At 39.2% G+C, this 17,389-nt stretch overlaps 1 long non-coding RNA gene across 2 annotated transcripts in view; it reads left to right on the forward strand.

Annotated features, from left to right (window-relative positions):
• The window catches only part of LOC117089589, a 65,964-nt gene that overhangs the window by 17,831 nt on the left and 30,744 nt on the right, over positions 1 to 17,389 (forward strand). For both annotated transcript variants that reach the window (XR_004439664.1, XR_004439665.1), the window contains 2 exons: positions 4,074 to 4,216; positions 9,203 to 9,265. This is a non-coding gene — a long non-coding RNA (uncharacterized LOC117089589). The remainder of the gene's footprint in view (positions 1 to 4,073; positions 4,217 to 9,202; positions 9,266 to 17,389) is intronic.

Genomic DNA, 17,389 nt, shown 5'->3' on the forward strand with positions numbered 1-17,389 from the left:
TGTTAGCCAGGATGGTCTCGATCTCCTGACCTTGTGATCCGCCCGCCTCGGCCTCCCAAAGTGCTGGGATTACAGGCGTGAGCCACCGCGCCCGGCCTATACTTCTTATATTGCAGGGATTTCAGGTGAAAAACCTATTTATCATTATCTTATAATTTTTAACATAATTTTTTTTCTCTTAACACTGCATTTTTCAAAAATACAATTATAGATGAAAACCCTATTTATCATTATCTTATAATTTTTAACATAATTTTTTTGCTCTTAACACTGCATTTTTCAAAAATACAATTATCATGTAAATTCAGGGAAGACTATGCTTGCTTTTGTTTAGAGTTTTACTAACAGTTTTCACTATTTCAGAACAGCATTGACAACGCTGTAAGCTGCACTTGAATCACCGAGACAACATCCATGCCTCTGTTTACAGGTTCAAGCAGATGACTACTTTGTGAGGTTTTCTAGTGTAGAAGTGCTTGAGCATTTGCATATTTTTTATTATCAATTATGTTATATTTATGTCTGCTTGATGCTACAGTTTAGGCATTATATTTATTTTAAAATTACGCGTGTAGGTAGGCTATATTCTGTATGAATTTCACTTGATAGTACAGAACAGAACTGCTGCTAGCATATAAGCTGCCTCTGTACAAATAAGAAAAAGAGGCCCCCTCGAGTGGAGGAATTAGGAAAAGGCACCCCTTCTTTGGGGTTGATGTAGCCCCCTGCCAGAGTGCATGACTAGGCAACAGAGTGCACCTAGAATTTGCCCCCATCTACCACCTGTGTAACTGTAGATGGCAAGCCCCTTTAAAGGCAGCATGAAAAAAAAATACTTTTTTTTAGACGGGGTCTTGCTCTGTCTCCCAGGCTGGAGTGTAATGGTGCAATCTTGGCTCACTGCAACCTCCGCCTCCCCAGTTCAAGCAATTCTCCTGCCTCAGCCTCCCTAGTAGCTGGGATGACAGGTGCATGCTACCACACCCAGCTAATTTTTGTATTGAAAAATTACTTCTTGTAGAAAGTAGGCATTGGGGCTGATGGGGCTGATGATTACTGATATAAAAAGATAGTCGGCCGGGCGCGGTGGCTCAAGCCTGTAATCCCAGCACTTTGGGAGGCCGAGGCGGGCGGATCACAAGGTCAGGAGATCGAGACCATCCTGGCTAACACGGTGAAACCCCGTCTCTACTAAAAAATACAAAAAAAACTAGCCGGGCGAGGTGGCGGGCGTCTGTAGTCCCAGCTACTCGGGAGGCTGAGGCAGGAGAATGGCGTGAACCCGGGAGGCGGAGCTTGCAGTGAGCTGAGATCTGGCCAGTGCACTCCAGCTTGGGTGACAGAGCGAAACTCCGTCTCAAAAAAAAAAAAAAAAAGATAGTCAAGGATTGAACCTGGAAATACGTCCCTGTTTAGAGGTATAGTAAGTGGACCCAACAGTTAGGAAGAGACCGAGAGAGTAGTATTGTAGAAACCAAGTGAAGACAGTACTGTAAGAAGGGAAAGTGACCCTTTGCATCAAATGCTGCTGTTAACCAGTGCTTTGGGAGGCCAACGTGGGCAGATCACTTGAGGTCAGGATTTCAAGACTAGCCTGGGAAACATGGTGAAACCATCTCTACTAAAAATACAAAAATTAGCTGGGCGTGGTGGTATACACCTGTAATCCTAGCTACTTGGGAGGCTGAGTGTGAGAATTGCCTGGGAAGCAGAGGCCGCAGTGAGCCAAGATCATGCCACTGCACTCCAGCCTGGGAGACAGAATGAGACATAGATTCAAAAAAAAAAAAAAAAAAAAAATCAAGACAGATGAAAACTCATTCTGTCCACTGGAGTAGGCCATGTGGGGGTCACTGAGGATCTTTACAAGGACACCCAGTGAGGTAGTAGGATTGAAAGCTTGACTGACATGGATTTAGGTGGAAACACAGGGAGAAGTGAAGAAGGTAAGTATAGACAACTCTGGTGCTAGAGACTAAGGAGCTGAGGGTGTTTGCAAGGGAGTGTTGATATGTAAGTCAATGAATAACAAAGATAATGTTAGGTAGTGATTTACACTTTGAAGAAAAATATGTAAAATAACACCCCAAAGACTGAGGCTCTAGTATTCCTTCAGTCATTAGACTCTTTGAGTCCTTGAACAGGTCACCTTTACCTCACTGGGTCTCAGTTTCCTCCACTGAAAAAAATGCAAAAGTTGAACTTGGTGACCTCTTTTATCTTTAGCATCTGTTATTCTATATATTGAAAAATAGCTTCCAAACAAACTAGTTTACACTTTACCATCTTGTACAAGGTATTTAGCCTCCCTATATCTTAGTTTCTTCTGTTATTTTATTTTATTTTACACTTGATCTTAGCCAAAAGGCCGAGAAGCAATATTTTGATTTATTTTGAGACAGAGCCTCACTCTGTCACCCAGGCTGGATTGCAGTGCACTATCACGGCTCACTCCAGCCTCGAACTCCCAGGCTCAGGTGATCCTTCTACCTCAGCCTCCCAAGTAACTGAAACTACAGGCACATGCCACCATACCCAGCTAATTTTTGTATTTTTTGTAGAGACAGAGATTTGCCATGTTGCCCAGGTTGGTGCCAGACTACTAGACTCACATGATCTGCTTGCCTCAGCGTCCCAAAGTGCTGGGATTGCAGGCACAAGTCACTGCATCTGGCCAGTTTCTTCTATTTTAATCTATGGACATGTCCAAAGATGTTCATGGTCAATACTAGTGAAGTGGCTACATAATACTTCCATTGGCAACAATTTTTTCATATGATAAAATGTAATACAGGCTAGGCATCGTGGCTCACACCTGTAATCCCAGTACTTTGGGAGGCTGAGGTGAGTAGATCACCTGAGGTCAGGAGTTCAAGACCAGCCTGGCCAACATAGTAAAATCCTGTCTGTACTAAAAATACAAAAAAAAAAATTAGCTGGGCATGGTAGCAGGCACCTGTAATCCCAGCTACTCGGGAGGCTAAGGCGGGAGAATCACTTGAACCTGAGAGGCAGAGGTTGCAGTGAGCCTAGAGCACACCATTTTACTCCAGCCTGGGCAACAAGAGCGAAACTCTACCTCAAAAAAAAAAAAAAGCAAAAGTAATACAATAATTTAAAATAACATTTACAATTTACAAGGATTCTAATCATATGGAAAAATATAAGGCATCAAAATATGTAAATAAATATTAATAATGTCAAATAAAATATAAAACAGACTAAAAAGAAACACCAAAATAGTAGTATTAGTTGTTATTTTTAGGTTATGGGATTTGGGAGGGTTAAATTTTCTTTATAATTTCTTGGGTTTTTCATTTTTAAAAATTTTGCCTTTAGAAAGTGTGCCATTGATAATAGGGAGATTATTTTTTAACTCAGCTTTAGCTTTTTAACATTTATGAATGCTTATGCCCATAATTATTTGTTCACAATTATGTTCCATACAGTGGATTTACAGAATATGGTCACCATGACCCTGAAGTCACTTGCATACACACTAATTTAAACATGTAAATGTTTACTCAAGAATATATTCATCTGGCCAGGCACAGTGGCTCACACCTGTAATCCCAACACTTTGGGAGGCTGAGGCAGGCGGATCACGAGGTCAGGAGTTTGAGACCAGCCTGGCCAACATGGTGAAACCCCATCTCTACTGAAAATACAAAAATTAGCTGGGCATGGTGATGTACGCCTATAATCCCAGCTACCCAGGAGGCTGAGGCAGGAGAATGGCTTGAACCCAGGAGGCGGAGTTTGCAGTGAGCCGTGATCACGCCACTGCACTCCAGCCTGAGTGACAGAGCAAGACCCCATCTCAAAAAGAAAAAAAAAAAAAAGAATATATTTATCTGAGATTAGCCAGTGAATCTTTCCTTTAAGAGGTGGTAGAAATGTATTCATTTTTAAAGTTAGAATTGGTAATATTAGAATAGTAATAGTCTAAACAATATCTTGTGCTATAGTCGGGTATGAGCAGGACAGGAGAGGGCTCCCCCACTACACATACACCAGGTGTGTGGGGCAACCACCCTGTGATGGTGAGGCAGTTGTTAACTGTTTCCCTACAGTAATAATTGGTCACAGCTGGCACCAGGGAAAGACAGTCTCTTAACAGATAGAAAACACCTGAAACGTGATCGGCAGCTTCTGGATCAGATCTCAGCGTTGGATGAGCAGGAGAACCAATGCAAGACCTCGGAAGCCTGCCAAGGTATAAAACCCCAAGTCAAAAGTTCAAACCATGCTGGTCTTTCAAATTGCCCGCTTGGCTCTCTGTCAAGTGTACTTTCCTTCCTTTCCTTCCTGCTCTAAAGCTTTTGAATAAACTTTCACGCCTGTTCTAAAGCTCGTCTCGGTCTCTCCTTCTGCCCCTCAAATTGTTTCTCCTGAGGAGTCAAGAATTGAGGTTGCTGCAGACCCGGATGGATACGGGTTCTCCACCGATAACAGGGCTATATACACAATTAAGATTAACCATTCTTTGTAATCAAAATCATCCAGTAGAATTTCAGAATCTTGCAAAAGTTGACCATATGTATCATAATGGTCTTTTCCCCAAACCTCCTCCCCCCAACCCCCTGGCTTTATTTATTTATTTATTTTTTAAGATAGTGTCCCACTCTGTCACACAGGCTAGAGAGCAGTGGTGTGATCACAGCTCACTGCAGCCTCAAGCTCCTGGGCCCAAGCGACTCTCCCATCTCAGTCTCCCAAGTAGCTGGAACTACATCCATCACACACATTTTAAAACATTTTATATAGACAGGGGTCTCGTTACATTGCCTAGATTGGTCTTGAACTCCTTGGCTTAAGCAGTCCTCTTGCCTCAACTTCCCAAAGTGCTGGGATTACAAGCCTGAGCCACTACACCTCTCCCTCTCTCCCTCCTCCCTCCTCCCTCTTCTGTCTTTCCATTTCTCCCTCTCTATCTCTCCCTCTCTCCCTGCCTCTCTCACTCTCTCATCCCTTTCTCCCTCTTTCTCCCTCTCCTCCCTCTCTCCCTCCTTCCTCTCTTCCTCTCTCTCTCCTCCCTCTCTCCACCTTTCCTCCCTCTCCACCTTTCCTCCCTCTCCACCCTCTCTCCCTCTCTCTGTCCTCCTCTCCTTCTTTCCCTCTCTCCTCCCTCTCTCCCTTCCTCTCTCCCTCTCTTATCCCTCTCTCCCTCTCTCATTTCTCTCTCCCGCTCTCATCCCTCTCTCCCTCTTTCCCTGTCTCTCTCCTCTGTTTATTCCTCTTTCCCTCTCTCCTCCCTCTCTCCTCCCTCTCTTCCTCTCTCTCTCTCCTCCATCTATCCCTCTTTCCCTCTCATCCCTCTCTCCTTCTCTCACCCTTCTCTCCCTCTTTCTCTCTCTCCACCCTCCCTGCTCCCTCTCTCTCCTCCCTCTCTCCCTTTTCCCATCTCTCCTCCCTCTCCTTTCCCTCTCCTCCCTCTGTGCTCTCTCGCTCTCTCTCTCTCAGGTTGCACACATGTACACTCCAAAGACTTATCTTTTAAGCACACTTCAACAGTAAACAAGGAAGCTGGCATTAACTCAAGCCAACACGTTCCCAGCTTTCTGAACATTATAACATCCTGAGCCACAGTCCCTTCTGCATCTGAGTAAGTTTCCAGTATTTACCCACGTTTCTGGCTGAGTTAACTCTCTCCTGCTGGGCAAGAAGATGAAAGTGAGATGAGATGGGGAGAGGAAATGTATAGAATGTGGATTTTAAACCAAATATCTTCACCTATGCAAATAGGAACAGGACAGATGTCTAGCCTTCCCTGAGCAGACAGGATGAAGTAGGTAGCGAAGATCCTCTTTTTATTTGAACATAACATTTGAAGTAGTTTCCGAGTGAAGAATTCAAGATTGTTTCCCTACTGCTGTTTGAAGTCCATTTGCTACTTAATTACATTCACGAATGCTCATTAATACACCGTTTGAAGAGATTAACTGGAACAGTGCCCAAGGCAGCATATGCCTTTTCCAGGCAGGAATAAGGATACCCTCAAGTATGTGAATATGGACAATAGGCAAGCCAGCATAGTGACACACTTGTTTCATGAGTCATTTTAATTAAATAATACATGAGCAAATACTGAGTAAGGCCTTACTCCATGACAAATAATAGAAATTCATATGAGATCAAAGAAGATTATGTTTTCATAGATAATTTGATACATTTGTGGTCTTTTTGTGGGGAAAAGAGGATATTCTGTTCTTAATCATTTCATTCTGGATTATAATAAATCTGCATTCATATAAACATGACTAATTTGGAATTTATGGGAATTCCACTACAGCTGAATTTATCATTGTTCTCTGAAAAGAAAATCTTGCTAAGGAAGTTGCTCGTGTAAACACGAATGCACTGCACATATATCCCAGAACTTAAAGTAAAACTTTTTAAAATCCCAGAAAAAAAAAAGAATGCGGAAGAAATCATTAGGAATTTGCAAAGAGTATTTTCTAACTTTTAAAAGGCATCCTTGATATCGTCAAAATGTATAGTTGCAATAGAAACAAAAGCCTGAGAGTCCTAGTTATATCACCTGATACTCATCATCATCACTCTTTTCTCTTCTTCTCACTTAGCAATGTATCATGAACATTTTCACATGTCAATATACATTATTTTACAACAAGATGTTTAATAGCTGCATGATATTCCATCTCATGTTCTACCATAATTTATTTAACCTACTGTTGGACGTTCAACCTGGTTATGACTTTTTTGTAATTGTAATGGTGCCATGAACATCCCTATTCATGTTTATTTGTATGTACCTCTTTGATTGTGTTCTTAGGCTAAAGTCTTAAAAATAAGATTGTTGATCATAGGACATGTTTAATTAAGTCTTTTAAGGTATTCCTAAATTAAAGGGCTGGAAGTCAGAGGGCAAGGGATTCCACTGACAGAATCCATAGACTAACCTCCTGGGACAGAGCAAGACAGAGAAGGACAAGGAATGCATCTTGAGAGGCTAACACAAGTCATTCAGCATCCTCCTTCCCCAAACTAGAGCCTCTTTGCTGCATTTTTTCCTGTAAAGCTTATTTCCTATTCATGTATCCTATAATGTATATATTTATTATAATAATTATTATTTTTTGAGACGGAGTCTCTCTCTCACGCAGGCTGGAGTGCAGTGACACCATCTTGCCTCACTGCAACCTCTGCCTCTGGGGCTCAAGCGATTCTCCTGCCTCAGCCTCTGGAGTAGCTGGAATTACAAGCGTGCACCACCAGGCCTGGCTAATTTGTTTTTTTTGTATTTTTAGTACAGATGGGCTTTCACCTTGTTGGCCAGGCCATTCTCAAACTCCTGACCTCAGGCGATCCACCTACCTTGGACTTCCAAAGTGCTGGGATTACAGGCATAAGCCACTGTACCTGGCCAATTTCTTATTTATTTTAATTATTATATGTTTGCCTTCACTAAAATACAAGGTCTATGAGGTCAGGAATTGGCTTTTTAATTCATTGCTGATATCCAGTGCCTAAGCAAATGCCATGTACATCATAATCAATAATTGTATTTTTAATGAATAAGTAAAACAAAGGGATTGGTAATCCTGCTATATTATGTACTAGTCAGATCACCTCTGAAGTATTCCGGTCAGACCAGGTCCTACTTGGAGAGGAATATTGACACACTGACAAGTGGTCTTTTAAGTATGTCCTGGGCACAATGATTGAAGAAACTCTGATTGTTTGGTTTGGAAAAGAGAAGGAAGTTAGGGATAGGAAAGCTTGTCTCTCTTAAAATATTCAACTCTCTTAAAACATTAAAAAGCCTTTCATATGAAAAATATTCAGGCTTATAATCTGTGCCAAAGGATGGAAATTGTTGAATTTTGCTCAGCCTAAGAAAGAGCTTGTTCGCATTTAGAGCTGCATTAAGAATTGAATAGGCTTCTTCTCTCTCTCTCTCTCTATATATATATACACACACACATATACACACATACATATGTATATATATACACATATATACACATACATGGCATTTATTTAGGTACTGAATATCCAGCAGTGAAATAAAAAGCCAATTCTTTCACATATATCAAGGAAGAGAAATGGAGGAATATATGTATGTGTGTATATGTGTGTGTGTGTGTGTATATATATATTCCCTTGCCATTTTAAGGAGAAAACACTTACTGGGATGTAGAGGTGATGCAAGTGTCTGATGGGTAAAAAGATTCTGAAGGTTTCTTTCGATCTTGAGGTCTTGTGATTCAGTAAATATATTAACATGGTTTTTATGGTTTTTATTTTGATAATTTTCTTACTGGTTCATCACCAGAGAAGGGACCAATATAGGGGCAAAGAAGAATATCGTGATCTAATATAAAATAATATATATTTTGAGGGTAGCCAAAAGTTTTGCTTACCAGAAATGGTATCTTCCATTCATTTCATAGAAAGCTAGAAAATTCACTGTTTAAAATTAATTGCTTTAGGTTGAAATTGACAGTAAATCTTCTATTTATTCAGGGCAATGCTCAATAGAAAAAAAATGTAAATATAGGGCAACATCAAGTAAGAAAACAATCTAATTTTAGAAAAAAACTTAGAGAAACTATCCTGAATCAATATAGCTTAATATTATTGAGGTCATGGAACATAAATAAAATAAATGTTAAGAAATACATTAATAATCTGGTATGATCAGTAAGTTCCTTCCTTTCTCCCATCTTTTATCTTACAGTTTCTTCTTTCCCTTTCTATCACTTCTCTCCTCTTTCTTTCCCATTCTTCAGTAAGTATCCATTTATCACTGACTGTATTATAAGCTCTGGGAATACAATGATTAACAAATAGAGACATGGTTCCTTCCTACCTGGACCTAGCAGGAGCCAGTTAACAAGAGGAAGAAAAAAAGACTTTCAAGACCAAGAAAGGAAGGGGGAGTAGAAAAGCAATGAACAGAAGAGAAATGGGCAACATCATTTGCTTATTTTTTTTCTATCTTCCTCCCACTCCATTCCTTGTATAGTTTTTCTTGCTGGGTGCCATCTTCTTTCAACTTCTGATAAAACCCACTGCAATGCAATAATCATCCAAGTGTTCTTCTGATTGGATAACAAGTTCATTTATTTAATTATTTTCAATAAATTATTTTTAAATCCAAGTGTTCTTCTGATTGGATAGCAAATTCATTTATTTAATTATTTTCAATATTTTTAAATATGATCATCTTTCCCAGGAAAAGAGGAAGACAGTAACTTGACAGTGGAGAAACCTGGAAGCCATTGCCTTAATCATGAAGGTTAGTGTCATCAGTGATGTCCTGAGGGTGTCATGTTGTCTGCCAGATTTTTATTCTTTCCCTGGACGGTTAATGATGAGCTAACCATCTTAGAAGTCAAAGGAAATTTTTGTTCATTAAGGGACTTTGAGAAGCCTTTGGGCTCTCTTGAGTGTTACTTGCTTTCCACTGCAATACATTCCTCTCCCATCCCTGCCCTCTGCTGGGTATGCTCTCTGTCACTTTGACCTTGATTACATGGGTTTGGCTTACTGGTTGGGGCAACTTCTATCACCACCATGTTTAACACAAGTTGCTTTTAAATAGCTTTCATTTAAATTATGGAGTATTTCAAACTGCACAAAAATGCCAAAAATAGTATGACAATGTAAAACACACTCCATCCCTGTTTTAAAACGCTGTAACATTTTGCCATATTTGCTTTGCCCGCTTACCCCCAAATTTCAAAAAAGATATAGAAGTCCCACATCCACATCCCATTTCCCAACTGTCCCTTTGAGAAGGACTACAGGTTATATACCTGGAGTTGAAATTGACTATACCCATCTTCAACTTTTCTAGATATTGCTGAATTGTTCTTTAAAGTTAGTTTTTATTAATCAGGGTTCTCCAGAGAAACAGAATCAAGAGGATAGAGATATATAGACATGGGTATGAATATGTCTACAGATGTAAATATAGATATTTATATAGATTATTTTATAGAATTGGCTCACATGATTGTGGGTGTGGTGGGGTGGGTCAGCAGGCTGGACATTCAGGTAAGAGTTGCTGTTGTAATCTTGAGTTTGAAACCTGCAAGGTGGTCCAGCAAATGGGAAACTCAGGCAGAGCTATGATGTTGGAGTCTTGAGAAAAATTATTCTTTCTTGAGTCTTTGCTCATAAGCCCCTCAACTGATTGAAAGAGGCCCACCCACATAATGGAGGGTAATCGACTTTACTCAAAGTCTATTGATTTAAATGTTAATCACATCTAAAAAAGTACGTTTGCAACAACGTTTAGACTCATATTTGACCGAACAACTGGGCATCTCAGCTTAACCAAGCCGACACATAAAATTACCTATAATTGCCGGGCGTAATGGCTCATACCTGTAATCCCAGCATTTTGGGAGGCTGAGGCGAGTGGATCTCTTGAGGTCAGGAGTTTGAGACCAGCCTGGCTGACATGGCAAAACTCATCTCTACCAAAATTCCAAAAATTAGCCAGGTATAGTGGTGGGCACCTATAATCCCAGCTACTTGGGAGGCTGAGGCAGGAGAATCACTTGAACCTGGGAGGCAAGGGTTGCAGTGAGCCGAGATCATGCCACTGCACTCCTGCCTGGGTGACAGAGCGAGACTCCATCTCAAAAAAAAAAAAAAAGAAATTAACTGTCATAGGGTTGTACCAGTTTATACCAGTTTATACCCCCACCAGCAACTTTGAGAGTTCTTGTTGCTTGATACCCTTACCAGTCTTTGGTACTTACAAACGTTTTAATTTTGCCAATCTGCTTAGTGTGAATTGGTATCTTGTTTTAATTTGGATTTTTAAATGTTCCTGACTACTAGAAAATTGAGTATTGTTGTGTTTGTTTATTAGTCTGAGTTTTCTCTTCAGTTGATTGCGTATTCAAATCTTGCTCATTTTTATATTGAGTTCTTTAAATTTTTCTCATTGACCTATAAGACTTTATAATTCTGGATAAAAAATACTTTGTAGATTATTATAACTTTCTTTTCCTAGACTAATGGTTCTCAACATTGGCTGTCCATTAGACTCTCTTGGGGAGCTTTTAAAACTCTAAGTACCTTGGCTGTACCTTCAACCAATTAAAATTAGGATTTTGGGAGGTATAACCTAGGATTAGTGCTTTTCAAAGCTCTCCAGGTGCTGCCTGTGTGCTTCTGAGAAACAGTGTCCCAGAGTAAGGCAGTAGGGTCTCTGCCATACAGAAAGTTCTAGTTGTAATGTTTCTGATGCCTTAATTTTCTTTTATAGTTTCTACTTCTTGTTTTCTTTAAATTTTTCTACATCTGATGTCATTAAAATATTTTACTATATATTCTTCTTCCTATCTCTTTTGTGTATTAAAATTCTTACAGTGTTGTGACAAGGATTTTTCTACACAGATGACTAAAAACTCTTGTTTTGACAGATTGACAACCTCCTTTTTTTCAGTTTGTCATTACAGAACCAAGAAAAGGTCATTTTAGTAGAAGTTGTGCAAAATACTTATTTTTATGATGTGGCTATAAGTGAGAAGGAACCGTTGATTTTAATCATTGCATTCCAATTTTAGAGCTTCATTTTCATTTGTATTATATCCAAACTTTTGAAGGGTGATGGTTTGACTGATATGCTCTAATTCAGCTTCAGTAAGAGTTATTAACCGTATGTGCGGTTCCAGTAGAAGTATTTTAATTACCATTGACTAAACTAGGGAAGAAAAGTTACTGATAAAAACAAGAAGTTAAACTACTTCAGTGAAGTGACTAATTATTGCTGTCTCTAACTGTGGACACAAGTGGGATTGTTATAAAGTAGGGAGATGGTGGATCTGAAGAAGCCTAGGATGAGGTAGCACTAGATAGATCTTATTCGTGGAACATTTTTGAGTGTACACTTGCATCTTTCTTTGTGACTAAAACCAGAAAAAGTGAACACATCTGTGATAGTTAATATTGAGTGTCAACTTGATTGGATTGAAGGATGCAAAGTATTGTTCCTGGGTGTGTCTGCGAGAGTGTTGCCAAAGGAGATTAAATTTGAGTTATTGGACTGGGAAAGGCAGACCCACCCTCAATCTGGGTGGGCTCCATCTATCAGCTGTCAGCACAGCCAGAATAAAAGCAGACAGAAAAACATGGAAAGACTAGAACTGGCTTAGTCCTCCAGCCTGCATCTTTCTCTCATTCTGGATGCTTGCTGTCTTTGAACATTGTCTTCAGCTTTGGGACTTGGACTGGCTTCCTTGCTCCTCAGCTTGCAGACAGCCTATTGTGGGACCTCACCTTGTGATTGTGTAAGTTAATACTCCTTAACAAACTCCTCTTTATATGTGCATCTATCCTATTAGTTCTGTCCCTCTAGAGAACCCTAATACAGTATCTTTCCTGCTCTCTTCGTGCTCTTGTCAGCAGCACGTTGCTTCATATTGTTTTGTTTTTCTTTCCTTTCCATGCAACCCATGTGACTTTTAAGTTTTCTTATTTTCTGTGAAACAAAATTTGTTTGTCCACGTTTCTTTGCTGCTTCGTCTATTTGTCAAGAGTTTTGGTTGCATATAACAGAAATCTGAGTCAAACTAGCTTAAGCCAAAAACAAAGACCCTAATTATAGTTTTTGTTTTCATTTATGTATGCATTCAGGGAAGGAAACTATTGTTTAGGATCATTGACTAGTGCCTGAAAGAAATTTGGAAGCCAATCAAGGAAAACAAAATGTGATTTACAAGAAAAAAGTAAGGTTGTTTGCTTTGTGAATGGCATTTTACCAAGTACAGAGTACCTTTTGGTTTCCCTAGCAGTACTGAAATACTTTCATTACACAAGGACTCTCAATGGTTTAAAGCTCACAATCTCAGCACTATTTATTTATTTTTATTGTGGTAAAAATATACATAATGTAAAACTTGCCATTTAATCATTTTAAGTATACAGTTCAGTAACATTAAGTTGACATTATTGTGCAACCATCACCACCATCTGCCTCCGGAAGTTTTTAACTGTTGACATTTTGGACTGAATAATTCTTGTTGGAGTGGTGGTAGGATCTGTCCTGTATACTGTAGGGTGTTTAGCAGCATCCTTGGCCTCTACTCATTAGATGCCAATAGCATCTCCACCCTCTCTCACCCCCACCCCATCCTGAAAATCAAAAATGTCTCTGGACATTGCCAAATGTCCCCCGGGAGGCGAAGTTATCCATAGTTGAGAACCATTGATTTTAAGGGGAAGAATTTCTATTTAAGTTGTGCCATTTTAACTTTGAAGAAATAACTTGGGAAAAATGCATTATGGGCGTTCATTAATATCAGACACAGAACTATTTGTAACTTAACTATGTACCAGATCAATTGTGCTTTCAGTAGTAAACAAATAGAGCATTTAATTGTCAGAACAGTGATAACATAATTACTCTGATTGGCATTGCTGCAGAAGACCTAAGACTAATCAGAAATAGTCTAGATTGGAAATGACAGCTTTACATGCATGACTGAATGTGTATGGCTAAAAAATTGCTGAAGTATAAGGTTAAGAAGTTTATCATAATTACTGCATGTTTTATAGAGTGACATCAACTGACTTGCAGAAAAATAGCAATTCTGTGTTATTCTCATACAGAAAGAGTATCTTCTGTTAAGAATTATTATTTTCTTTCATCTTGTTGTACCAATATATGCTGCAGTTACAGTGAACAAGACAATATAGGCAAATATTTGAGGAATGTATTAATTGCATGCAAGGTAACATGAAATTTCCCAAAGCCAGATATGATTCTGCATCCAATTCTATCCACTGCCTAAAATGAAGATTCCTGAGTAGTACTTTAGCTTTTAAGGTACTAGAGAACATTTTTCCATGCATCATAGAAATAATGTGATCCATTATTATCTTAAGAAATGAGGCACTTAACGTTATTCGTAACATTATTCACCATGTTCCAAATAGCTGATATTTGTCCTTAGATGTGAATACCAATTAAGATAGAAAAGTCAGGTTTATTCCATGCAAAATTACTTCCATTATTTATTTCTAGCAATTATCAGGATATATTAGGTATAGCTGCTGCAATACAGAAGACAAAAATTTTAAAATATTAAACTTGGTTCCATTGATATTTGCATAAGTCCCTTGACCTATTCAGGCCTTAGTTTTGCATTAGTCAAATTCAGGGATTGAGAGATAGTTTTAGGGATCTTTCCAACTTTAAGATAGTATTATTTCCTTTTCCTTCCTCCCTCCCTCCCTCCCTCCCTCCCTCCCTTCCTTCCTTCCTTCCTTCCTTCCTTCCTTCCTTCCTTCCTTCCTCTCTTTCTCTTTCTCTTTCTCTTTTTGACAGAGTCTTGCTCTGTTACCCAGGCTGGAGTGCAGAGGCGTGGTCTCGGCTCACTGCAACCTCCACCTCTGGGTTCTAGTGATTCTCGTGCCTCAGCCTCTCTAGTAGCTGGATTACAGGCGCGCACCACCATGCCTGGCTAATTTTTGTATTTTTAGTGGAGACGGGGTTTCACCATGTTGGCCAGTTTGGTCTCAAACTCCTGACCTCAAGTGTTCCACCCATCTTGGCCTCCCAAAGTGCTGGGATTCCAGGCGTGAGCCACTGTGCCCAACCAAGATGGTATTATTTTCTTATAGTTTAAATTAATAACTGGAAAGAATGAAGATTAAAATAAAGAATATTCTTTGATTTGTGACTATGCTTTCAATTATACAAGTAGTTTATACAAATAGTCAAAATAAAGGGCAGGCTAGCTTTTCAGTTTAAGTAAAAATGGAGTCTTTTTGTAGGTAAAGCTTTCAGCAGTTTCCCACACATGTTGAGGACATGAGATGGTGCAATATAATTATTTTAAAACCATACACTGTAAAATGAGGTTTTGCAAGCATGCTAATACTTACACTTGATTTCAAAGTAGAGTGGAGCAAGTAGAAGTGTGATAGATTAAGAAGATAAATGAAAACTGGTTCAGCTTTCTGCCTGATGACCTGATTATAGAAAGCAGGCTAGATATTATGGATAGTACAGAAGACAAAATATGCTGGTATAAAATATTTTACTTATTCATTTATCCATAATTATTTATATTTAATAAAATTTTCATCTCCCTATAGGTATAGATTCTGTTTTAGAGAAAGTCTAGACTGCTCTTGGATATACAGAAAAATAATATTCATCATGATGATTGCCATTTATTAAGCACTTCTGTGCCAATGCTTTACATTCATTATCTCATTTAATCCTTACAGCCACTCTATAAAACAGGTATTATTAGCTAGAATTCCTAAGTAACTTGCTCAAGGTTTCACAGAGAACAAGTCACAGAGCCAGAATCTGTCTGCCTCCAAACTTTACTCCTTAGCTCTTCTAACCCAAACTGTAAGAACTTCAGGAAGAAACAAACAACAAAACAAAACAAAACAAAACAAAACAAACACCTCAATTCTTAATGCTTCATATAGTTCATAGCCTCAGTGAGACAGTGAAATTCCTGTGTTGCAGCCTGAGTGGGAATTATTTTGAGATCTGTGACTGTCAACTTAATTACCCATACACATGACCTTCTGGATAGTATCGGATTCATCTGTTGATCTCTGAATTATGTTTTGGTGAGTGGTCAAAATTAAGATCATTCTGATGGTAGAAGGTCTGCTAGGCTTTATTTCATTCCCTGTCTGTAAGCAGACAGAGGGCCTGCAGAGACTCCTGGGAGTTTAAATTAGAGGAAGACTTTCTTAGCTTCTTACAAACCTCACCCCGTCTTTTGAATGGTAGTCCTTCAGAGGCATGCTTAAAGAATAGACATTTTCCCACGGTCCCCTGCTGATTCTGAATGAACAGATTCTCAGTCCCCCGCTGACTGGTGAATATATTGCGTATCCCCATCTTTACCCTTTACTGACAGCCTTCATAAAAACTAGCTTAGAAGACAAATGGCACTGCAGAACCTCTGACAACTCATTAAGGAAGCATACAGTAGGTTTCTGCCAAAGACTGCTACTATTTTAATGTGACCTAACAGCAGTTTTGTCATGATGGAAGAAGGAAAGGACGCTGCCAAGAATGACTGCCTTTGGTCAAATGCAGCGTAATGTCCCCTTGCATTGTTCTTAAAGAGAGAAGTAGTGAAGAAGCCAATGAACGTATAGATTATCTATGGTATGTGGCTTTCACACATGCTGCTTCCTCTGCATGGAATACCTTTCTTTCTCTTCCCTGCCTGCCCTTCGAGAGCTGGCCCAAATCATACCTTCAGTATGAACCCTTCCCTGTCACCCATGGCATCACTTCTTCCTCTGGGTTCTGACAACACTTGTTTCTACCTGTTATAACCATTCACATGTTGCCATATAGTTTGTAGAATTATTTGTCTTGACTCAATTAGAAGCTCCTTGAACACAGGATCTATACCTTATTCACCACTGCATTTCTTTTCTTTTCTTTTCTTTCTTTTCTTTCTTTTTTTTTTTTTTTTTTTGAGACAGAGTCTCTGTCGCCCAGGCTGGAGTGCAGTGGTGTGATCTCGGCTCACTGCAACCTTTGCTTCCCGGATTCAAGCAATTCTCCTGCCTCAGCCTCCTGAGTAGCTGGCATTACAAGTGTGTGCCACTATGTCTGGCTAATTTTTGTATTTTTAGTAGAGACGGGGTTTCACCATGTTGGTCAGGCTGGTCTTGAACGCCTGACTTCGTGACCCGCCCGCAACGGCCTCCCAAAGTGCTGGGATTACAGGTGTGAGCCACCACGCCCAGCCCACCATTGCATTTTTTGTACCCAGAAGAGCACCTAGCACATAGTAGGTCCCAGGTTACTGATTATTAAATGACTTCCCTATTGTCATATGAGCTTATTCTTGTTGGAGGCCAGATCTACTTAGAGAATGGTGATTATGATAATGAAAATGACGGACAAGTCCTGCCTCTGCCGGTGACTTGATATGTAGCTTTTCAAGTTTCCCCATTCTGTAAAAGAGGAATTGCAATGGATTGGATATGGATATGCAATTCCTACCTCATGGAAGAAAATTTCTGCAAATGATTTCAGGGTTTTTTTTTTCATAATTATAGATATATTCATGTTTCCTGCTGTTGTGGTAATTTATACTTTTCCCAAAATCATTCATATCTTGTAATTTATTTTTTAAAGTAATAATAAATATTCTCCTACTTGTTGATTTCATCTGTACATCTGGTTATAGCCCATTCCTAATTTGTATATGTGTGTGTTTTCCTGCCTTTCTCTTTTCCTCTTTCTAAAGAGAAATATGTCATAATATTAATAATGGTTTTCTGTGGGTGATAAGATTATAGATTACTTTTACTTTTATGTTTGTCTGTATTTTCCAAATATTCAGAAATCAGTCTATATTACTTATGTGTTCACAAAACGATACTTTATGCTTAATTTTCAAATAAG

The sequence above is a fragment of the Trachypithecus francoisi genome, unplaced genomic scaffold (assembly GCF_009764315.1).
Source record: "Trachypithecus francoisi isolate TF-2019V2 unplaced genomic scaffold, Tfra_2.0 Lachesis_group11, whole genome shotgun sequence".
Classification (NCBI taxonomy): Eukaryota; Metazoa; Chordata; class Mammalia; order Primates; family Cercopithecidae; genus Trachypithecus; species Trachypithecus francoisi.